General features: G+C 44.0%; 1 long non-coding RNA gene across 1 annotated transcript; it reads left to right on the top strand.

Annotated features, from left to right (window-relative positions):
* Positions 1–1,391: 1,391 nt before the first annotated feature.
* Positions 1,392–23,096, top strand: LOC131238529 (uncharacterized). The gene is made up of 4 exons (XR_009167894.1): positions 1,392–1,803; positions 20,299–20,357; positions 21,291–21,366; positions 23,016–23,096. It is a non-coding gene; the product is annotated as an uncharacterized LOC131238529 (long non-coding RNA).
* The last annotated feature ends 2,452 nt before the right edge of the window (positions 23,097–25,548 follow it).

Raw genomic sequence — 25,548 nt, 5'->3', positions numbered from 1 at the left:
GTGACATGACTCAAAAATTAGTAAAAAGAATAAGGAATTTTTTATTTTTATTTTTATTTTTTATGGAAATATATTTTTATATTTAAAATTTTCTTAATAATTTAAAATAAATATTTTTAAATATTTTTTATATGGCAAGATTTTCTCAATAATTTCTTGAGAAAGAAAATTAAAGTTTGAAAATCTCTCGAGAAATTGCTGAGAATGACACTTGTCACCATGGATATGATCGTGGTTGTAGAATCCAGTGTGAAAAGAAAATAAGGGTGGACAGCTGTAGAATCGACTGTGGAAAGAAAACAAGGGCACTGGATACCTGTAGAATCTAGTGTGAAAAGAAAACAAGGGCACCGGACACCTAATGGATAGGTAGGCGCAGGAAAAGGTCTATATAAAGGGACTTCATTCAAGCATTCTCCAAATCACCTTGGTTTTGAGCATTTTGGTTAGGGTTATATATTAGCTTGATATGGCTTTGCTTAGCAATGTTATCACGTCCATGCAATGCCCAATTCCATCTCGCTTTGGCCGAACACGTCGCATGCAATGCCCAATTCCATCTCGTTTTGGCCGAACACGCCGCATGCCCATTGCTGCATACATGAACGATGATATGCTTCACCTGATCAGTAGAAATAGATTCCCTCCTGATTTTAAATTTGGCACATCCACCTCTTCTTTTCAGTTGTAGATTTTACACTTATCCCATATACTTTCTTTCTAAGGGAGGTTTTTTTTTTTTTTTTTTTTCTTCTTCTTCTTCTTAATTTTGTTTTTGGTAAATATATATGGGGAGGAGAAAATGGACATTTTATCCATGCAGTTAGTTTTTGGGAGGCATTAAGTGAGATTTTCATTATAGTCCATCTGTCGTATTTTTGGAATTTTAAAAATCTACGTGATTATGCATGGATATATAGCTTTTTCAATATTGTGGAATTTGCATTATAATGAGATTTTAGCAGCATAATAGATGGCATGGATTTTATTTTCTCCTCTCCATTCATTGTTTCATACGCATGTAGACTGCTCCCACCTCTTTTTGTCTTAGCCTGCATGAAAATTCTACCAGGGAGCTGTCCAATGAATATCCCATCATGATGACCCTTTAACATTCGATTCATACGTTTAGTTGTGCTGCCTTATGTTACAATGTTAGTTCAAATAAGGAGCAGATCTCAAACTCGAGTACGCGCCATGTAACTTAAAAGAAACCGTCTCTTGTAGATACGTCATGCATATCCATCCTAACATGGAGAACTATATTTTTACGTTTCCTTGTACCTAATCCAATTGGTGCATTTGCTTTCTATTAACTATCTGGCTAATTGCTAACTCTTCGCCTATTAATCATTTCTTCCTATATTTGACAAATAGTATAATCATTTTTGTGTTGTTTTTCTTATGTGGCCCACCCAAGAGTAATGCCATGGATCAAGCAATCTAGATCAATCATCATATTCACAGATAAGGGGCTAGAGATGGGCCACATTATAATCGTTGGTGGTGCAAATCATAATGCTAGCATTCCTTAAATGGTGGAGAATCTAATTGATTGGATACCTGCACATTATCTTAACCATAGATTAATCGCATAACTTTTGGACAATCCAGATGGATAAATGCATTCTGGGGAACCTTAACATAGTTCATCACATTGTGGACATTGGAAAACTCATACAGGTATACGGATATGAGATTTCTGAAATTTACTTATGCATTTTCTACTTCCTTAGGTGGAAGGTGCGACAGACGAAGGCGGTAGAAGCCCAACTATATGGGACACTTTCTGTGAAAAGCCTGGTACTGATACAATTGCGTTTATTCAAGATGAGATGGAAAAAAATCAAGCAGAGCATAGAAAAAGCAAGTTACTAGTACATCTTGGTGAGGCTGATATGTTGTGTGGACTGCAGCCATATACTCAACCCCAAAAGAACAGTAATCCTGCGGTTAGTCACCTGGATATGTTCAACCCTTTCACTCTAGCCACATTGAGACCTCAGGTTAGGGAGGTGGGACCAACATCTGTTGCCATCTTACCAATGAATATAGGAACTCCACTTCAATACCAGGAACAGCTTCACGAGGGGAGGTCTGCTGGTGGTAAGGAGACCCACCCACCAGACCTCAGTCATGGCCTGCCGAGCAACAGGGTTGCGGTGACTGTCAGTGGTGCAATCAGTAGAGAGGCTGGAGCGTTAGTACATAGCAGAACTGAGCCTGGGAGTGAATGTGAATGCTGGGAAGGTTGTGGAATCTGGGATAGTTGGCAATCACCTGCAAAGCCAAGAGCAGATTCTTTCAACAAGGTCTGCTGGTGGAAAGGAGAACCACCCACCAGAGCTCAGATATGGTTTGACGAGAAACAGGAATGAGGAAACAGTGAATGTGGCTAACAGTGTACAGGTTGAGCAGTAGTAGAATGCAGATCTGAGCCCAGATGGTGTTCAAATTCAACCCAGAATGTAGTATATGAAAGGAGGAAAAAGGTGAAAGACAGAACGGAACTGGAGGTAGATCTATCTCCATATTTTTCGTCAGTTAACAAATCAATCAGCTGCTCAAACAGAAATCTGGAAGGTGATTACAGAAGCCCGGTGGCCAATCTGTATGAGGAACCAGAACAAGGACAGGATACTGACCTGGGGGAAGTCTAGGAGTGGGATATCCGGAATCGGTACTTCGCTGAACGGGGGATGCAAGAAGGATAGGCACAGTTCGAAGTCAATAAATCCCCGAAGAAGATAAGACGGCACAGAATTTTATATGCTAAAGGGAACTGGGAATCAAGGCTTCGCCGGTTGAAGAGAAGGGCCGTTAATACAGGTTGTGTGACTGATGGATAAGATCATTGTGTGGAATGTGCGTGGTATAGGCAATAAACGGACGTTGCGGACTGCTAAAAGGATTCTCAAAATCCATGACCCCTGGAAAGTGGCGCTATTGGAACCAATGATTGGTGATGAGAAGTGAATGCGTACTGGCCTAGCATTGGGCTTTCACTCATCATTCTCCAACTGTGATGTGCAAATGTAACGACCTTGGAATTTTTGGTGCTAATCTTTCCTTAAGTAGTTGTTTTTGGGGTAATTAGCGCTCTACTTGATTGCTTGTGAAATTCGCATCAATCACTTTAAATTGTATCTGCATGGCTCTAAAGGTGTCGATTAGTGAGCGCTACGTTACTCGGAAATGTGGGATCCATCGCTAAATCCGGTTGTTCTGGAGAATTTGGAAGTTCCGGATCGGACCTAGACCGCGCGTCGAAAGTCCGATGGCGATGATCTTAGGTTATTGCGTCACCGAGTTGGGCTTGGTCTTCACCTCGAAAATCAAGTCGATCGGATGTTCTAGGTCGATTTGGTTGAGTTCGGAGTGAAGAGTGTGAGAACGGTTGGAATTTAATAAGCTTTTTATGAAATCGGAGTGTCTCTTGCGCGACGATTTTAAGCATCTCGACCGTTGGATTCTCGACCCAATTTCACCCTCTCGATCGGGATGGTTGGCCGGGCATATCCTAGTGCTTGTGGACTGATCGAGTTTCCGTGACCGTTGAATTGAGTGTGGTCCGCCACGCCTGATCTGAAGAGCCGGGCGTTACACTGACCTCGATCCCTGGTCAGTGAGCCTAAGTCCGACCTTGCGTGGTGAGCGGCCCACCCGAAGTGCTTCGTTGGATCGAGAAAGGCGTACTTTGGTTATAACCTAAGTATACCTTGACCCTGGGGTTATTTCCATCATTTTAAGGCCTATATATAGTCCTTAAACCCTAGCTCTCATTTCCATACGAATTTTCTCTAACCCTAGCTTGGAAAGAGAGTGGAAAAGAGAGAGTTAGTGAGAGAGATTGATTGGTGAATCATCTTGATTCTTCCTTGTTCTTCTTCACCTTTGAACCTTTACTTCGAATCGTTCCTCTGACGATTCTGAGTTCTTTTGGGGTAAGTTAAACTAACCCTAATCTGTGTTAGAGCTTAGATTAGACTTGGTGTTGTTGTATCTCATTTCTATCCTTATTTTAGGGTATTCTTGCGCCGTTGACGAAGACAACTCGTCTAAATCAGTTCGGCGGTTCTTTCTTCGCTTAAGGTGCGGACTTTAAGTGTATAGGTTATGGTTTTCAAGGCTTTCAATCCCGATTAGTGATTTATTCTTGTTATGGATGAGATTTCACATGTCAAATGTTATGTTTGCATTGCTTTCTGATATGCATGTGCTATATTGAGATTTGTGTATTCTAAGTGTATTTATAAAGTACCGTATACGTATAAAATACGCACTTGTGCTTGCCATGATTATTGGTCATGTATGTATGCTAGATGCATGTATGACAACTCCTTGGGAAAAGGAAATGTCTAAGTGCATGTGTTTCAACATACGTCATGTATGTTGTTCCATGAATGCTAAGTGTTTGTAGAAATGCATGAATGATCTACGTGTAATTGATTACACTAAATGCGGGCGTTGAGAAGTGATTCTCAATACTTCTATGGATGCGCATGATTTCCTTATGCATTTACATTCCAAGTTATTTAAATTCAAGCATTCCTATGCTTACATTTATGTTAAATTGATATTCTTCAGATGTGTATGCACCATGATTTGAGTGGTTGTTCCATTATTGTTTTACATTCCATATGAATATCTGTCGTAGTGTAGGATGTTTGGGACTATGCCTTAGTCCAGAAATCGGTAATTGACCCTTTGGTCGTGGTTGAGATTGCTTTCGCCACGTGAGACGCATTAGACGAACCCGAGTCGTATTAGAGTTGGCGGCGAGTGGTTTGGCCACGCGGAGTGTTTGCGCACTCTATGTCGTTCAATTCAACGTGCGCTCGTGCTAGTCGAGTTCGTCAACTAACCCGATTGTCCGATGTATGTTAACCATGTATGGACGCTATGCTTGAATCTAGGGTACCGAACTTACCAGTGAAATCCTAATAACCATGGTACCGATCCGCTAAGACTCATGAGCCGGACATGGTGGTATGGGACACCGTGGTCGAGCCGTCGGCCCACGCTGGGGTGACGAGCCTCCCCGTAGTGACCAATGAGCACATCAGACTCGTGAGCCGATTATGGTGGTATGGGACACTATATTCGTGCTGTCGGCCTACATTGATTGGTGACGAGCCCTTTGTAGTGACCTCGAGCATACCCGGATATCGCAAGGAGGTGAGGAGCCGAACTGTGGTAGTAAGGGCATGAAAGGCGTGCATTGATTGGTGACAAGCCCTTTGCTACGACCTCAAATATATGATCGTATGAAATGTCTAGGATTGACGACCCTAGTATGGATTACAGTTTGGATGGTGATATGAGGAAGGTATCTTAGCTTCCCAATCCTGCTGTGTGAAATGGACTAATAACAACTTGGTAATCATATCCATGCACCGCATTTGCATGTGCTTTGTAGATGTGGCGCACTTTGAGGCGATGTCATGCGTAACGTAAGATGAAGACGCTGAGGGTGTACGCGTGAGGGCACGCATCATATTGCATTCATACTCGCATTAATAAGAGTACTTAGGATTTATTTAATTGTCTTGCTTTACATTACTGTTTGATTGAATCGATAACATGTTAACCGATGCCTTATTGTTCCACCGAGTTGATCACTCACTCCCACATTTATGGGGCGGTGTTAAACACCCACCGGACTCTGTCTTAGGCCCCGATGTTGCGAGATGTGGATGCGACGTCGAGGCAGAGCGGGAGCTGGATGACGACGAGGCTGCCTTCTCCTATATGCGGTTTTCGAGACGGGTTCTAGCGAGCCTCGCTCTGCGCGGGATCTATGGGATGATTATTTTGGGAACTGAAATGATGTAACTTGTACTTATAATTTTGATAAATAACACTTTTACATGATCTGGTTGTATATGTAATTCAGGGACTTACACTTGTACACGTATTTTACTATAAGTCTTCCGCTTGCTTTATTCACTTATCCCTGAATCATATCTGTGTTTTGGCTTAATCTATCCCATGTTTATGTGCTAATACAGTCAACATACATCATTCATTAATTATGTTGCATAAGTGATGTTTTGGAACTCGGGAGCTGAGTTATGCTCGACCCCCGAATTTCAGGGCGTTACAAGTTGGTATCAAAGCATGATCTGGATTAAACCGGACCTGGGTTATGGTCACACACCGCACGTTGTCGCCACTATAGTGTAATTGGGTGCGGGTCTATCATCGCTTTGTGTTTGTGCTCCGTAGTTTCTATCGGCGAAAGTTTCCTGAAAACCTTTGCCGAGATCGAGTCTGTACCCTTACCTGATCACACACAGCGACCTGAAACCTGTTCTAGACCCTCTATTAATGAGTGTAGATGGTCTATCTTCCCATTATTCATCTTTAAACCTTCCAGAAATCGCTGTTTGCATCAGATTTCTGTCAGAATGACCCGATAGGCTTCAAACTACACAAGGGGCCAATCGGGGCATTTTCTGTGGGACCCAGGGGGGGAACCACATCATTTGGACCAAGGAGGACCAGGAGGACCTCGCCAAATCGGCGAGGCATCGCCGATATGTCCAGAGACCGGCGATGCCATCGCCGGTTCGGCGAGGGATCGCCGGTCGCCGGGCCAGGCGGGCCGGGCCGACGCGGGCCGATCGTCCATGAGGCTTGTGTGGCCCACCCCTCCACGGTTTTCATTTTAAAACCCTTCCTTTCATCTATTTCCTTCACAACACCCACCTCCAAGCTTTCCTTTTCTTCCAAAACCTCTCCAAATTCTCTCAAATCTCTCCCAAATCTTCATCTTCCTTCCATTTTCGTGCAAACCCATCACCCCATTCTCAAATCTTCTATTCCATTGCTGATTTCTCCATCTTTCCCTCTCATTTGAGCCCTTTCATTCCCTTTTTGGCTCATAGTTGTGTGGAAGCTTCACCATCTTCCTATTTCTCTCTTTCTCTCAGTTCTCATGGCCCTCTTTGAGATTGTGACGGCCATCTTTTCCATTTCTTCCCTTCTTTCCTTGATGGGGAAGAAGAGAGCGCCCGTGGATGAAGCCGGGCCGAGCCGCCCAACCCGTGCACGGAGGCCGAGAGGTGCCGCCGCTAGCACGTCCGCCACGCGCGAGTTCCAGACGAAGCGGGACCTCGATCCTCGAGCTCCTGTCAGTAGGACCTTGTTGGCGGAATTGTCGCATGGAGTCTATGAGGGGCGTAGAGTCCTTTTTGAGGCTCATGTTGATCCGCGGCTCTTTGGAGAGTTCTTCTTGTTGGAGCGCCTAGAAGGGGCTGGTTGGGGTCCCTTGTTCGAAGGCGAGTATCGCGCGAATGCTAGCACTGTTCGGGCCTTCTATGCCAACATTCTGGAGCCTTCTCTGGATCCTCTGCAGTTCAAGATTCCCTGTGGTAGCGGTCGAGTTGGAATTGTCAATGTTGCTTTGATATCCCGACTCTTGAAGGTGCCACTTGGGGAAGTGCATGCCAGCGAGAAGAATGTTGACAGTGTGCGCGAGAGGGATCGTCCGCACCCGATCCTTGTGTGGTCGTCTGGTCGAATGGCAGCCGAATAGGAGTCTTTGGCTTCTCACATGACGGACGACTTCCGTTTGCTTCACCACATCTTTACGTTCAATGTATATCCAAGGTGGAGCAACCGCAGCGAGTGTACGCGCCTGATGGTAGATTTCCTATATCAGGTGGGGCAGGATGCGAAGTTGTGTGCCGACGTACGTCCTGCGTCAGATTATTCTCATCGCTCGTTCGAGTAGACGGACCGAGTCTCTTCCCTTTGGCCGCCTCATTTGCAAGATCGCACATGAGTTTGGCTATAGGCTTGGAGCTGAGAAGCCGGTCCCTGTTCGCTATATCAACTTGAGGACCCTTAAGCTGATGGAGGTTGGTTCTGGTCGGCTTGCCTCCGAGGGTGAGGCCGGGTCTGAGAGTGGTGACGATGAGAGTTATGCTGAAGGTGGTGCGGAGTCTGAGGAAGAAGCAGAGCAAGACGAGGAAGAGATTGAGGCACAGGATTCGAGTGATCGCTCTCCTCCTGTGGTGCCAGAGCAGGGCGCGGAGCAGGTTGCCAGAGATGCCCGTCTTACACGGCTTGAAGAAGGGCAAGCTGCTTTACGCCAGGTGATGGTGGATCTTCGAGGCTTGGTTAAGCACAAGTTCAAGAAGATGTCCCGGACTTTGAAGTCTATTCTGTGTTGCTTGCAGGATAAGGGTGCTCCGCCTCCGTCTCCGATTCCGACGAGTAGCATCGCGTGGCCGTCTTTGCTTTGTTTAGTGTTTCTTTCGTGTGTGGCCGTTGTTGGCTTGTAGTTGGAGTTGTTGTAGTGTGGTAGTTAGTGGTTGTAGTAGTTGTGGTTGTTTGAGGTGTTAGATGTTGTTGTTTTCATGCTTTCCTAGTCGTGATTCATGTATTGCTGCACTACTTGTATTGCGACGATTTTGGTTAATGGAATGCATGTGGTTTGTTTTTGGTGTTGTGCTATGTTGTTGTTGTGTGGATGGATTATGTGACTTAGAATCTGACAGGTTGCATCCTTTGATTTAATGTAGGGATGCCTCCTAAGGGTTCGAAGACTTCGGCCCGTCTATCTCTGATTGAGTCGCTTGCAGGGGTTCCTCCCTTGAGCGATAGCCATTCGAGATCCGCAGGCGGGTCCATCTCGTCGGTGTTGGGTCGACACCTATGGCTCCTCCGATCACACCCTCGGTTCCTGAGCCGAGCCATGCACCTTCTTCCGCTTCACTGTTGATAGGTTTGAGCAGATGATGTTGTTGATGGAGCAGCAGCAGATCCAGCAGCAGCAGCAGCAGGAGTTCCTCTCCTCCATGGTGGCATCTTTGCTCAGTCGATGGAGACTCCAACTGTTTCACCTATGCCTCCATCGGGGAGCGCCAGTGCCAGCGAGTGGCCTTTTTGGGCGATTCCAGCGCTTGCGACCTCCTACTTTGCGGGTTCTCATACCCCAGGAGGCCGAGTATTGGATTGACCGCATCTCTAAGATCCTAAAGCCGCTACACCTGAGGTCGAGCAAGTTGAGCTTGCCACCTTCATGTTTGAGAAGGAGGCCGTTTGTGGTGGGGACGGTGTGCTCGCCTGTCGAAGGAGGACTTTGTGGTCGTGGCGGCGTTTGAGGCGCGCTTCCACGAGAAGTATTTTTCGGTGACGTCGACATGAGAAGGAGAGTGAGTTCCTTCGCCTCCGCCGAGGAGGGTTGTCGGTTACGGAGTATGAGAACCGGTTTCCTGAGTTGGGGCGGTATGTTCCTTTGATCTGGGTGATCGGCCGATGAGGATGCGGCATTTTTCGAGGGCTTGAGACCTGATATTCGTCGAAGATTTGGTTGGCAGCATTTCTTCATATGCGGAGCTAGTGAGCATGTCCTTGCGAGCGAAGCAGGACGATAGAGCGTCCCGCATGCGAGCACCGATGCCTCCTAGGCCGAGCCGGATTTCGGGTGCACCTTTCCTTGGCAAGAGGCCGCGTGTTGATTCTCCTCCTAGGCGTTCGCCCCGCTCAGCAGATGAGAGCTGATCTGAGATGTTCTTATTGTGGGAAGGTTGGGCACTTGGACCGTTTTTGTTTTTCCCGTATGCGAGCAGGTGGTTTTACTCCACCGCAGAGGGTTAGCCGTCCGATGCCTCCGGTTATTTCTCCTCCTCCTCTTCGATCAGCGCCAGCTCATCCTTCAGACCTGCAGTTCCTGGTTTCGGCCACCTCCGGCCCATGGTTCCCGAATCGTCAGCAGCAAGCTCGTGTTCATGCACTTTCAGCTGAAGCGCCTATGTCTGACTTGGTGCCGAGGTCCTTTGAGGTGACAGTGCATATAGAAGGTATTCCCGTTTCTGTGCTAGTGGATACAGGGTCCACTACTTCTCTTATTTCTTATGCGGCAGTTAGGCGTTTGGGTTTGAGATCTGTTCCTATACCTGGAGTGACGCTTACTACCGCTACGGGGATGTCCTCTGCCTTGGGCAAGCGTTGTATGGATTGTTTGGTCGATCTGGGAAGTGGATCGATCCGTGTTGATTTGCTAGTCGCACCGCTTTATCACTACGATGTTATTATGGGTATGGATTGGCTCACGAGGATGCGGCGAGATTGATTGTGAAGCGAGATCGGTGATGATCTGGACCTGAAGGCGAGATTGTTACTTTCCCGGTTCAGCAATTACCCTATTCGTATTGATTTTTATTCTTCTCTGTTGGAGAGTTCGGCCAGTCGGCGTTGGTTAGTACGCCGGTAGTTCGGAGTTTGAAGATGTGTTTGAGTCGATTCTGGATTACCTCCTCGCGTGAGATTGATTTTGCTATCGATCTTATGCAGTGCGGCGCCCATTTCTTTACCCACCTATCGTATGCCTCCAGTGAAATGGAGGAGTTGAGGAAGCAGATAGATGGTTTGCTAGAATTGGGTTTTATTCGGCCCTGTGTGTCTCCTTGGGGAGCAACTGTTTTGTTTGTGAAGAAGAAGGATGGTTCCTTGCGATTGTGTATTGATTATCGCAGTTGAACCATACTGTGAAGAATAAGTACCCCTTGCCCGGATTGATGATCTGTTTGATCGGTTGAAGGGGGCAGGTACTTTTCGAAGGTTGATCTGCGATCGAGGTATCATCAGAGTTGCGCGTCAAGGATGGGGGCGTGCAGCTAGCTCCGGTCATTATGAGTTCCTTGTGATGTCGTTCGGTCGTACGAACGACCAGCCATGTTCATGGATCGATGAACAGGGTGTTTCGGCCGTTTCTGTTTCGATTCGTCATTGTATTTATTGATGACATCTTGATTTATTCGGCGCGACGAGCACGAGGAGCACTTAAGAGCGGTTTTGGGTACTCTTAGGGAGCATCGGCTTTTCGCACAGTTCAAGAAGTGTGATTTCTGGAAAGAGGAAGTCAAGTTCCTGGGACATGTGGTGTCCAAGGAGGGAATAGCTGTCGACCTTGCCAAGGTAGCTGGACTGGAAGCAGCCTGGTTCAGTTTCTGAGGTGAGGAGTTTTCTTGGCCTTGCAGGATATTATCGACGCTTTATTCAGGACTTCTCGAAGATTGCCAGGCCGTTGTCGCAATTGACACGGAAGGATTTGAAGTTTGCTTGGAGTGAGCGGGCGGAGTTACTTTTCAGGAGGTGAAGGACAAGTTGACGTCCGCCCTGTGCTAGTATTGCCGAGCGAGGGGTTAAGTATATTATATATCGACGCCTCTCGCGTTAGTGCAGGTTGTGTCCTTATGCGAGAAGGACGGGTGATTACTTATGCTTGGCGTCGATTAAGGAAACACGAAGAGAATTACCCTACGCACGACATGGAATTGGCGGTATGAGTCGCATGAAGGCTTTGGAGTTTGCGGCTCAGCTGATGATAGCCGAGTGGGAGATGTTGGAGTTCGTGCGCGATTTTGAGCGAAGCTTACGGTGGTTGAGCCGTATGAGGTTATCGCACACATTCGTGTACGGCCTTTCGACGAGAGGATCGTTGCGGCTCAGGCAGATGATGAGCTCTTGGTGAAGATGAGGCGGCGGGTTGGTACAGATGGGAACTCCGACTGGAGTGTTAGTTACGATGGGGGCCTACGTTTTCGTGGCGGTTATGTGTTCCTAACTCCCTGACTTGAGGCGTGAGGTTCTCGAGTTAGCCCATAGTTCTAAGCTTGCGATGCATCACGTAGCACGAAGATGTATCAGGATATGAAGAGGTCTTATTGGTGGGACAATATGAAGGTCAAGATTGCTGAATTTGTTTCTCGTTGTCTCACGTGCCAGCAGGTCAAGGCAGAGCATCGCCGACCTCCTGGGCTATTGCAGCCCATGCCCATAGCTGAATGGAAGTGGGATTTCATCTCTATGGATTTTATTTATGGGTTGGCGAGGACGAGAAAGGGATTTGACTCTATTTGGGTGATCGTCGATCGATTAACGAAGTCGGCGCATTTCTTACCGATCGAGTCACTTACTCTGCAGACGAGTTGGCTAGGTTGTATATCAAGGAGATAGTGCGTCGGCATGGAGTTCCCCTGGAGATTGTGTCTGATAGAGACACGCGTTTTACATCTATCTTCTAGACTCGTATCCAGGAAGCAATGGGTGTGAAACTAAAGTTCATCCGCAAACAGATGGGCCGACGGAGCGCGTGAATCAAGTCCTGGAGGATATGTTGCGAGCTTGTGTTTTGGATTTCAAAGACAGTTAGGATATGCGTCTCACCGAGTTCGCGTATAATAATAGTTTCCAGAGTATCGGCATGGCTCCCTACGAGGCGTTGTATGGTCGCCGTGCGAGCACCACATTGTTGGGCGTAAATTGGTGAGCGTAGTTTGCTTGGCCCGAAGTTGGTGCGTGACTTGAGAGAAGGTTGACATCATTCGACGTCGACTTCAGATAGCAGAGTAAGCAGAAGAGTTATGCGGATACGAGGCGTCGACCGCTTGAGTTCGTAGTGGGAGATCATGTTTTTCTGAAGGTCTCTCCTATGAAGGGAGTTTTGCGGTTCGGTAAGAAGGGAAGCTGACGCCGAGATTTATTGGTCCATTTCAAGTTCTGGATCGAGTGGGAGCGGTAGCTTACCGCCTTGCGTTGCCCACACCTCTTGCGGGCGTGCATAACGTATTTCATATCTCTATTTGAAGAAGTACGTTCTCGATCCTTCGCATATTATCGTTGGGAGCAGGTGCAGTTAAGTGAGGATGCCACTTATGTAGCAACCGACACGTATTCTGGATAGAAAGGAGCAGTCTGCGTAGCAAGGTTATCCCTCTCGCGAAGGTGTTATGGTCGCATCATGGCGTAGAAGAGGCTACTTGGGAATCAGCTGAGGTCGGGAAGACCTACCCTCCGATCCTTGAGGATTATACGAAGGTATGAATTTCGAGGACGAAATTTTCTTTAAGGGGGTAGATTGTAACGATCTTGGAATTTTGGTGCTAATCTTTCCTTAAGTAGTTGTTTTGGGGTAATTAGCGTCTACTTGATTGCTTGTGAAATTCGCATCAATCACTTTAAATTGTATCTCGCATGGCTCTAAACGTGCAGATTAGTGAGCGCACGTTACTCAAATCGGGATCCATCGCTAAATCCGAGTTGTTCGGGGATTTTTGGAAGATCGGATCGGACTGACGCGCGCCGAAAGTCCGATGGCGATGATCTTAGTCATGCGGTCACCGAGTTGGGCTTGGTCTTCACCTCGAAAATCAAGTCGATCCGATGTTCGGGTCGATTTGGTTGAGTTCGGAGTGAAGAGTGTGAGAACAGTTGGAATTTAATAAGCTTTTATGAAATTGAGTCGTGCTTGCGCGACGATTTTAAGCATTCTCACCGTTGGATTTCGACCCAATTTCACCCTCGAATCAGGAGGTTGGCCCGGGCATATCCTAGTGCTTGTGGACGATCGAGTTTCCGTGACCGTTGAATTGAGTGTGGTCCGCCACGGTGATCGAAGAGCCGGTCGATCGAAAACTCGGCGACCTAGATCCATGGTCGGTGAGCTTAAGTCCGACCTTTCGTGGTTATAGGCCCACCGAAGTGCTTCGTTGGATCGAGAAAGGCGTACTTTGGTTATAACCTAAGTATACCTTGACCCGGGTTATTTCCATCATTTTAAGGCCTATATATAGTCCTTAAACCCTAGCTCTCATTTCCATACGAATTTTCTCTAACCCTAGCTTGGAAAGAGAGTGGAAAAGAGAGAGTTAGTGAGAGAGATTGATTGGTGAATCATCTTGATTCTTCCTTGTTCTTCTTCACCTTTGAACCTTCACTTTGAATCGTTCCTCGGACGCTTCTGAGTTCTGTTGGGGTAAGTTAACCTAACCCTAACCTGTGGTCGTGCTTAGATGAGGCGTGGTGTTGTTGTATCTCATTTCTATCCTTATTTTAGGGTATTCTTGCGCCGTTGACTAAGACAACTCGTCTAAATCAGTTCGGTGGTTCTTTCTTCGCTTAAGGTGCGGACTTTAAGTGTATAGGTTATGGTTTTCAAGGCTTTCAATCCCAGTTAGTGATTTATTCTTGTTATGGATGAGATTTCACATGTCAAATGTTATGTTTGCATTGCTTTCTGATATGCATGTGCTATATTGAGATTTGTGTATTCTAAGTGTATTTATAAAGTACCGTATACGTATAAAATACGCACTTGTGCTTGCCATGATTATTGGTCATGTATGTATGCTAGATGCATGTATGACAACTCCTTGGGAAAAGGAAATGTCTAAGTGCATGTGTTTCAACATACGTCATGTATGTTGTTCCATGAATGCTAAGTGTTTGTAGAAATGCATGAATGATCTACGTGTAACTGATTACACTAAATGCGGGCGTTGAGAAGTGATTCTCAATACTTCTATGGATGCGCATGATTTCCTTATGCATTTACATTCCAAGTTATTTAAATTCAAGCATTCCTATGCTTACATTTATGTTAAATTGATATTCTTCAGATGTGTATGCACCATGATTTGAGTGGTTGTTCCATTACTGTTTTACATTCCATATGAATATCTGTCGTAGTGTAGGATGTTTGGGACTATGCCTTAGTCCAGGAAATCGGTAATTGACCCTTTGGTCGTGGTTGAGATTGCTTTCGCCACGTGAGACGCATTAGACGAACCTGAGTCGTATTAGAGTTGGCGGCAGTGGTTTGGCCACGCGGAGTGTTTGCGCACTCTATGTCGTTCAATTCAACGTGCGCTCGTGCTAGTCGAGTTCGTCAACTAACCCGATTGTCCAGTGTATGTTAACCATGTATGGACGCTCGCTTGAATCTAGGGTACCGAACTTACCAGTGAAATCCTAATAACCATGGTACGATCCGCTAAGACTCATGAGCCGGACATGGTGGTATGGGACACCGTGGTCGAGCGCCTACGCTGGGGGTGACGAGCCTCCCGTAGTGACCAGTGAGCAACTAAACTCGTGAGCCGATTATGGTGGTATGGGACACTATATTCGTCCTGTCGGCCTACATTGATTGGTGACGAGCCCTTTGTAGTGACCTCGAGCATACCTGGATACCGCAAGGAGGTGACGAGCCGATCTGTGGTAGTAAGGGCATGAAAGGCGTGCATTGATTGGTGACAAGCCCTTTGCTACGACCTCAACTATATGATCGTATGAGATGTCTAGGATTGACGACCCTAATATGGATCACTGTTTGGATGATGATATTAGGAAGGTATCTTAGCTTCCCAATCTGCTGTGTGAAATGGACTAATAACAACTTGGTAATCATATCCATGCACCGCATTTGCATGTGCTTTGTAGATGTGGCGCACTTTGAGGCGATGTCATGCGTAACGTAAGATGAAGACGCTGAGGGTGTACGCGTGAGGGCACGCATCATATTGCATTCATCCTTGCATTAACAAGAGTACTTAGGATTTATTTAATTGTCTTGCTTTATCATTATTGTTTGATTGAACTGATAACATGTTAACCGGCCTTATTGTTCCACCGAGTTGATCACTCACTCCCACGTTTAGGCGGTGTTGCACACCCACCAGACTGTCTTAGGCCCCGATGTTGCAGATGTGGATGCGACGTCGAGGCAGAGCGGGAGCGGATGACGACGAGGCTGCCTTCTCTATATGCAGTTTTGAGACGGGTTCTAGCGAGCCTCGATCTGCGCGGGATCTATGGGATGATTATTTTGGGAACGAAATGATGTAACTTGTACTTATAATTTTGATAAATAACACTTTTACATGATCGGTTGTATATGTAATTCAGGACTTACACTTGTACACGTATTTTACTATAAGTCTTCCGCTTGCTTTATTCACTTATCCCTGAATCATATCGTGTTTTGGCTTAATCTATCCCATGTTTATGTGCTAATACGGTCAACATACATCATTCATTAATTATGTTGCATAAGTGATGTTTTGGAATGGGCTTTCACTCATCATTCTCCAACTGTGATGAGGGTGGCAAGATTTGGCTGTTTTATAAGTCTCGTCTTTCTTGTTCGATAGTATGTAAATCTGATCAATGTTTGTCGATAGTGACATCCGTGCAGAATTGTGATTCCCAATTATATGTAACTTTTGTCTATGCCAGGTGTGCTCGGGTTTTGAGGAGAGCTCTCTGGTTAGACCTGGCTCTTCCCTCGTCCTCGGTGCAGGGCCCTTGGGCAATCTGTTGAGACTTTAATGCAATACTGGTCAACTCGGAAAGAAGAAGTCGAAGGGCTGCGGATAGTGCTTCTTCTGTTAAATTCGCTGATGCTATCAATTCCGCGGGTTTGTTAGACGCAGGATTTTCTGGTAATAGGTTCACCTGGAGTAATAATCAGTCTGGAAATGCTCGCGTTTGGGCGAGGTTAGACCGGGTTCTCATCAACGTAAGCTGGTCCATGTTATTCCCTCAATTCCAAGTTTCCCATTTGCCTCGTATTCAATCTGACCATGCTCCGCTTCTTCTCACTTTTCCTCGGTTGTTGTTTGGGGGGCCAAAACCGTTCTGTTTTCAACGAATGTGGACCCAACATGAGGATTTTCTGAATGTGGTCAGGTCAGCGTGGAACAAGGTGGAGTCTTCTCATCCAGTCTATAATGTGCTCTCCAAACTCAAACAAGTGAAACAGGATCTGAAAATTTGGAACAAAGAGGTGTTTGGAAATATAGTCGAGTTGGAGAATCAAATCCAAGCCTCCTCAGGTTCGATAGACCAGTCAGTCAGCTTGCAGCTTCAAATTAATTCAAATGTGGCCAGGTTAGCCTCCTTAGAGCTTATGCAGGAAATCTTCTGGAAGCAGAAATCGAGAGTGGACTGGCTAACAGAGGGGGACAGAAATACGAGGTTTTTTCATGTAACGGCTATAGAAAAACAAAGAAGAGCAAATATTAGTTGGGTGGAACTGGAATCTGGACAAATCGCGGAAGGCTAGGCAGATTTAAAGGCAGCAGTGGTGGCCCATTTCCAGCAGATTTTTTGTGCTGATTCTTGTCAGATAGATCAGGACCTGCTTCGGTGTATTCCGTAGTCGGTCACGCAGGCCCACAACGACATGTTGATGGAGATCCCTACGTTGTTGGAAGTTCGCACGGCTCTTCATTCCATCCCAAAAGATAGTGCAGCTGGACCTGATGGTTTCTCAGCCAGTTTTTATGTGTCAAGCTGGAAGGTGGTGGGTCAGGATATTCATAAGGCAATCTCCCATATCTTTCAAGGAGGGAAAATCCCCAGGTCAGTATCGGCTTCTATTATTTGCTTAATCCCGAAATCACCCTCTCCTAAGCGGTTCTCCGATTATCGTCCTATCAGTTTGTGCAACTGTCTTTATAAAATTTTCTCCAAGATTGTTGCTTCTAGGCTTAGTCAAATTCTTCCATTGGTGATATCGCCAGAACAGGGGGCTTTTGTTCAAGGCCAATCGATAGCCAAAAATATTGCCATATCTCAAGAGCTGTTCAGGGAATTGAACAGGCCTGTTCGTGGGGGAAACATTGTCTTGAAGCTAGACATAAACAAGGCATATGACAAGGTAAATTGGGATTTTTTGAAGTAGGTTTTGAAGCAGTTTGGATTCAGCAGGTCTTAGATTGAGATGGTAGAAAAATGTTGGGCGAATAGTTGGTTTTTTGTTCTATTAAATGGAGAGATGGTGGGCTTTTTTAAATCTTCAAGGGGTCTAAGGCAGGGCGATCCGATCTCTCCAAGCTTGTTTATTCTTTCAGCTGAGGTTTTGAGTAGAGGTCTCAAAAGCCTGTTATATCTTTGGGATAGCCGGCCATTTGCATTGAGTAGAGGATGCCCAACGATCTCACATCTGTTATATGTTGACGATACCTTAATTTTCACTAATGGGAGCAAATCCTCGCTACTAGTGATTAAGAAATTCCTCGATTCCTTCCAAGCATCCTCGGGCCAAAGCATTAATCTGAGGAAATGTTCATTTTATTGTTCATCAAAAGTGCCAAGTGCTAGAGTTAGAATGATCGAGACTATCCTCGGTTTTGGAAAATCGTCAGCTTCTTTCACTTATTTGGGAGTTCCTATGGCGGACGGAAGGCTCAAAGCTACAGCGTTTAAGCCGATGGTTGATAAGGCTGTGGGGCGCATTAATGGGTGGAAGGCTCGAATTTTATCCCAGGCTAGGAGAGCGGTTCTAGTGAAGAGCGTCTTATCTGGTATTCCGATTCACTCGATAGCAGCTGTCCACATTCCTTCTCAGGTGCTAAAATTAATTGAGAGACACATGGCGAATTTTTTCTAGGGCTGGTCAGAAGGGAAACGAAAATTTCATTGGAAGAATTGGAATTTGCAGGCCACACCAAAGGATGAGGGGGGCATTGGCTTTAGAAAACTTGTGGACATTATGAAAGCTTTTTGTATTAAAATGGCCTAGTCAATTAAATTTGGGCAGAAGGACAATGTTTGGAAATCTTTCATGACAGTTAAGTATCTCCACGACTTGTCCCTAGGTGCTTTGGCTCGATCAAGGCGGTTACCATCTCCCCTGTGGAAGAGAATCAGGGAGCTCTTTCCTATGGTGGAATCCCGGGTTCAATGGAAAATAGGTGCCGGCAACTGCAATTTTTGGAAGACGAATTGGATCGGTCTGGGCCCTCTTGAGCAGCTGGCTGAAGTAGAGGTGCCAGTTGGATTGCTAGATGCGCAGGTGCGTCAGGTGCTCGGTCCTTGTGGTCCTCTCCCCCCCTCAACGGTTTTCCTTCTCCTCCCTCAGAGAGTCATTGATCACATCTTTCAGGCAGGGTATTGCATCTCAGAGGGTGCTGACGTGCCAATTTGGCCATTCACGACTTCAAGGGATTTTTCAGTTAAATCAACGTGGTCATTGAGCAGGCTCCTAGTCTGGGTCGGAGCTGGTCAAAATGGGTTTGGCATGCTAAACTGCCACCCAACATCTCCCTTCTTACCTGGAAAATATTTCTTCGAGCTCTCCCGGTGGACACCAACACTCAGGCTAAAGAAGTCGCCATGGCATCTAGATGCAATTGTTCCTTTCATGGATCCCACCCCCATGACATTGAGACTCTACTTCATCTATTCGTCAACAGCGGTGTAGCTCAGGTTGTATGGCGAGCTGTAGGTGGATGGTTTGGAATTAGTGTTATGGCAGCTTCTTCGGTTGAAGCACGACTTTCTCAGTGGTGGGTTGCGGTCTCTTCTATGCAGGACAAATCGGTGAACCAAATGATTATTCCGTGCATTGTTATATGGGAGATATGGAAAGCTCGTAATGCGGCAGTTTTTGATTGTGTGCCGGTATCTTGTGATCAAGTTCTTGAGAAAATCAGATGGTGGGAGGCACTTCTTAACAGCTTTACCAACCAAGGATGCATGCCTGGGTTAGTGTGGACGGATCCTACAAGGAGAGGTGTTGTCTCGTCTATTGCCTCTAGAACACGCGGTCAAGCAGGTCTGATTAGATGGGAGAGGCCATCGCCTGGTTGGGTCAAAATTAATGTTGATGGGTCAGCCAGAGGTAATCCGGGCAGATCGGGAGGGGGTGGAATATGCAGAGGGGAGATGGGCAATTTTCTTTTTGCATTTGTTAGCAAGGCATACGCAATATCCCAACCCCTCCCAAGAATTGAGAGCGGTGCATGACGGTCTTGCTTTGGGTATTCAAAGGGGTTATAGCCAAATCATCTTAGAATCGAACTCTAATCTGGTAGTCGATTGCTCAATGGAGTGGCAACGCCGGGATGGAAATGGAGGATGTGGTTGCATCGGATTTATCAGTTGCAGCGTAATGGCCGAATCAGGTTTGTGCATGTTCTAAGGGAAGGGAACTCGCTGGCGGATTTTTTGGCTCGACTAGGGAGCGCTTCTCAATCTGGTGCTTGGTTTGATCGGTCTTCAGAGCTGCCTCATCAGGTGAGAGGTTCCATTTTTCTTGATAAAGTTGGTTTGGAAAATCTTCGGTTGAGGTAACCCCCTGGCTCTGGATATAGTCCCTTGTTGATAGTTCTTTTGTTTTCTGTTTTACGATAGGCCTTCGTCGGGTTATCTTTTTGTCTACCTGGCTTAGGCCTGAATGAGCTGTATATGTTCCCATTGAATATATGAATGAATCCTCTTTTTGTTAAAAAAAAAAAACAATTGCGTTTATTCAAGCTCTAGTTGCAAGATGCTGTCCATTTTGCATCAAGAGCTGTGCCATATTGGAACTGACGTTTATGATAGAATATAGATTGAAAATTGGTTTATAGGTTACACTCATTGTGATTCCATGTAATCTAATTTTTTTAGTTTTTTTTTTTTTTTTTTTTTTTTTTTTTTTTTTGTTTGTTTGTTTGTTTGTTTGTTTTTTTTTTTTTTTTTTTTTTTGTTTTTTTTTTTGATGCGACTATTGTGCAGGCAAAATCCCTGAAGGGGCTGACTGGAGAACCTCGAATGATTCATATGATCTCTATATGGTTTGCTTCCAATAGCTTTCATTTTCATAACATATGGATGCAAACCATTTCCAACTGCAACTGTTAGATTTTTTTTATTTTTTTATTTTTTTATTACAGAAATCTGTCAAAGGAGTGGTTAACTATCAAATATGTGTAGTGAAGCAGTTCTAACTCATGAACACTTTTTGATACATAATGTGAGCATAAAATCTGAACGGTCCACGTAAAATGCTCACCAAAGGTGTGCAGGTGAGCATGACTCTCTCTCTCTCTCTATATATATATCTCTCTCTCTCTATATATATATATATAGAGAGAGAGAGAGAGAGAGAGAGAGAGAGAGAGAGAGAGAGAGAGAGAGAGAGAGGAGTTTACAACCGAAAGCTGAAAAGATAGAGATTTCAAAACGTGGGAATGAAAAAACCTATTAAATTCTCAGGAAATGAGGGAAAAAAATATGCAAACTTGTACTAGTTTACACCCGAAAGCTGAAAAGACAAAAACAAATTTAGAAATGAAAAAGCGTATGAAACCCTAATAAAATGGAAAATTGCAAAAGACGAAATTGATTCTGTTATTTAGTTTGGAGACTTGTTTTCTATTGAAATATTAAAAGGTCAATGTTCACAAGTTGAGAGCTCTCTAGTAACATGGAAATTGTCATTTAGTAAGTTCTTTTACAACAAACTGACATCCACGTCTTTGTAGCAAACCATTGAAATTGTAAATCGATTTCCATGGCCACTCTTTTTTTCTTTATTTTTTTTTCATTTTTACTCAAATAAAGGAAAAGAATACATTATCATAGAAATCAATTTCTTTTGTTCGGGTTTTCCACCTTTCCACCTTTCCAACTAGTACACGTATCTTCTTCACAAAAGATTTGAACCCATAGCTCACCATGGCATGACAATCACGTTTCTTGTTTTGTTTTATATATGTGAAATGCAGGAAGACATAAAAATAATGAAGAAAATGGGTTTCGACTCTTACAGATTTTGCATCTCATGGTCCAGAATATTACCAAGTAAGTCGTACCTGCACTGTTGTTCTGTCTATAGTCCATCATCCACCATCCGTTCCTCAAGGATATAGAGATAGTGGAGCACCTTGCTGTCACATTGAAAGGAATACTCTTGTCAAGGATATAGAGATAGTGGAGCACCTTGCTGTCACATTGAAAGGAATACTCTTGTCACCAGATTATTTTTTTTTGGTAATATTTTCTTGGCCATACATCTGATATATATATATATATATATATATATAGAGAGAGAGAGAGAGAGAGAGAGAGAGAGAGAGAGAGAGAGAGAGGAATGGTCAGCGGAATGGTCAGCTGTGCGCCAGTTCTCACTGGTTATCGTGAGAACTTTTTGGAAACTCATTTCTAGTGATATTAGATCAAAATCTGAACCGTTCCTCTCATTTAACACCCCCATAAAACCCCGAGGGCCCAATTTTTACCCAGATCCAAAGCTTTGGTGAGCCATGAGGAAAGAGAGGAAAATCAAGGGAATAAATAATTTCCTTTTGCCATGGCCCATCAGAGTTTTAGATCCAGGTAAAAGTTAGGTCTTGAGGGTTTCATAGGGTGCTGCCACGTGAACAGTTCAGATTTGAGGCGCCTATTACTCAAAATGAGTTCTCAAAAGTTCTCACCAAAATGCGCGACAACTGATGCGATATATATATATAGGAAATGGTTCCATGCGGTCGGACCTCATGGGAACTTCCTGTGAGTTCCAGCTGTGTGCGCCCACCATGATGCATGTTGAACATCTACCCCATCAGTCAGATGCACCATTACATGTGGGCCTCGGGCTTAAAAATCAAGTCAATCCATGACTTGTGTGGGCCACACCACATACAAAATTTGAGAGGGGTACTTACCGTCCCATCAAAACATTCATAATCATTTCTTGGGCCCACTATAATATGGTTTGACACACATCATGGTGGGGCCCACACAACTTGACCTTATGGGAAGTTCCCATGAGTTGGATCACATAGAACCATTTCCACACACACACACACACTATATATATATATATATATATATATATATATATATATATATATATATATATATATATATATATATATATATATATAGAGGTGGCCCTGCAGGTGAAGATAAGTGTTTGAAAAAACCAGGACCGTGGCTTATCCGAAGAGGTTGGACGACTTAAAGGACTCGCCCAATCTACACCTGTGCCCCCACCTGCCAATGAGTGGAATATGTTCATTTTTACTTATATTGCTCTTTAGGCTGTGTATGGAGCCAGGACACCTCTGGCAATGGATGGTGGTTAATAATGCCAAATAGAATTTACACTGCACACCATTTATCATCCATCCGCTAAATATCCTTCTTTTGAAAAAACAAAGCTGGCGGAGGATGGATGATAAACAGGCATGAAAAACTGTACATGTGGCACAAAATTAATATAGATTAAACTGGCCAAACTATGGAATATCTCAATTTAGGATCGTGACTTCATTACAGTGGGTTCCACAATTCATGAGGTTTAGTTTTAAGGTAACGTGTGCTACTTATGCATTTTCTAAGTGCCCAAGTATCAAACATCATGCTCTACTCGAGTATTATCAAATTGCCCCACCCCTTTTATCATTGGAAACTGATATTGATGATTGGATAAATTGGTATTTGTGCAGAAGGAACGAAGGAAGGTGGTATAAGTCCTGATGGCATTAATTGTTACAAAAAACTGATAGCGGGTCTGCAAGATAATGGTAAGCTCATTTTGATAAGCTTTTTAATTTCTCTTCTTCTTCTTCTTCTTCTTTTGCCATATGGAATGTGGAACATCTGAGCCGTGCTTCGGGTGCACCTCACCAATTGAAAACCTCACTTACAAGGACGTCATGAACTGTTTGGTTGCAGATGCTATAGAAATACATGACTACATTATAGCGTAGCTTCAAATCAATTGACTGTGATAAAAATGATCATCAACTTAGACCAGTCATCTCATGGGACACTTATCTATTGCTTATTGCACATGACTATCATCAACCATTTTGATCACATGATTCTAAATATTCAATTAATGGTCAACAAAGTATACAATTAAGTGCAAAAAAAAAAAAAAAAAAGAAAAAAAAAGGAGCCCAATAATGGATCTAGACTGCCCATCATCTGGGTCCCACATCTCATTTTTCGTGCCTCTCAAGGATCACTTTTATCTGATGATCCTAGAAAAAATTGGGTGGTCAAAAAATCATTTATGGTTTTTTTTTTTTTTTTTTTTTTTTTAAAGTCTAAGTATAGATCTGGATTGTTCATATTATGGGCCCCATCTCTCACGAATCACTTTGACCTGAAGATACTAGTCATATGATCAGTGGGAAAAAAAAATGGACATTCCAAATCATTTGTGACTAAAATCTGCTTGATTATCGACCTGGACCACCCTCTCTTGGTTTACTTTGATTTAATGACCCTCTCCGAATGATCAAAAGCCAATGAAATTTAGGCTCTCAATTGTACCAAGAACTTTCGATTGTGGACCATCCATCTTTTATTTACCTATACTTGTCGCAATCATAAGATGCTCCCATCCCCCTATTGATTGCCAGTAAAATGGATCTCCTAGATCATTTATCACAATAATGTCTCGTTGTTAACTTGGCCATCCATCAAAGGGTAGGCTTCTACTAGCCGGGGCCTCTCAAGATTCACTTTGATCTTAAAAAATTAATGACCGAGTCTCAACTACATATAACAAAAGCAGGGACAATTTTACCCATGTAATTAGTTGCAGAAAAGATTTGTAAACTTTAGATTTTAAAAGGACAATTAATTGTCTCTTTCTCTTCATCTAGGGAATTTTGTCTTTAAATCTTCCCATACTAGTAAGCGCTGCAACCCTTAATCTTCTCTTTGCATATAGGCCTCATCCAACCTATTGGATAGGCATTCTTCTAGACCCTATGTAACAAAAGGTTCTATGAGGTGCATTCTAATTACACACACACACTTGGTAATTCTGGTTCATATCACGATGTTAGCCTGAAAAAAAAAAAAAGAAAAAAAAAAAAGAACAATCTAAATTAACTCTAGTAGGCACAGTATTGGAAATAGTGGCTATTGAAAAATCCACCATGGAAACCTTGTTAGGGCATACGCAATGTTTATAGCCATCCACTCATTCACTAGTCAACTCTCAAAGAGATGAAGGGAAAATGTTTGTGTGTGCGCGCACATATACATGCTTCTATGGATAATCCATCATATCCACTTCACCTTTGATTTCAAATGCTTCTATAGAATCAATTTTTGATATAACGGCTCCTCCCAAAGAACATAGATCCAACCTACTTTACACCGTAAATAGAGAAAAAGAGAAAGTGAATTTCTAGTTTAAAAAAAGAAAGAAGAAGAACACACTTTTCCTTAAAATGTTACAACCAAAATACATTGGGTTGGTTTGGTAGGAGCTTCTCTTTGAAAATAGAAGTCATTCTATGCTTTAGAATAGTTTCTTCCTCGTAAGAGAAATTGTCAAAAATAGCTTTTGGTGGTGTTACCAAAGGCACCCTTATGCTTTTGTCCTAAAGGAGAAGTAGCTGGAAGTACTTTTCTTGGTCAAACAATTAAGGAAGAAATGACCGAGGCTTTTCATTTCAAGAGAACCAATGTAGTAATCCAATAATTATTAGTAAAAGGACAACTGTTTGGTTTTTTTCTTTTCACTTACAAGAGAACTAATGTAGAAATGTTTGGTTATGGATGTGATAGGTATAGAGGCGTTCGTTACGTTATTCCACTGGGATCTTCCCGAGTAGCTAGATGCTATGCATGGAGGATTCTTGAATAAAAATATCATGTATGCACCTCTCTCTCTCTCTCTCTCTCTCTCTCTCTCTCTCTCTCTCAATCAGGCATAACGATCTTATGATTGATGTCTCATTTATTTGCAGAGAGCATCTCAAAGATTTTGCTGACGTTTGCTTTTAAGAATTTGGGGATAGTGTCAAGCATTGGATCACATTGAACGAGCCAAATATATTTGCATGGCTAGGATATGATCAAGGAGAAATGGCACGAGGCAGATGTTCCGACAGAGAAATATGCGATTTTGGCGATTCTGCAACGGAGCCCTATATATAGTCGCCCATAACTTAATCCTCTGTCATACAGCTATAGTGGAATTGTACCGGTCCAAACATCAGGCAGTACATGTTG

Source organism: Magnolia sinica, chromosome 3, assembly GCF_029962835.1.
Source record: "Magnolia sinica isolate HGM2019 chromosome 3, MsV1, whole genome shotgun sequence".
In the NCBI taxonomy this organism is placed as follows: Eukaryota; Viridiplantae; Streptophyta; class Magnoliopsida; order Magnoliales; family Magnoliaceae; genus Magnolia; species Magnolia sinica.
This window is presented reverse-complemented; position numbering and strand designations above follow the sequence as displayed.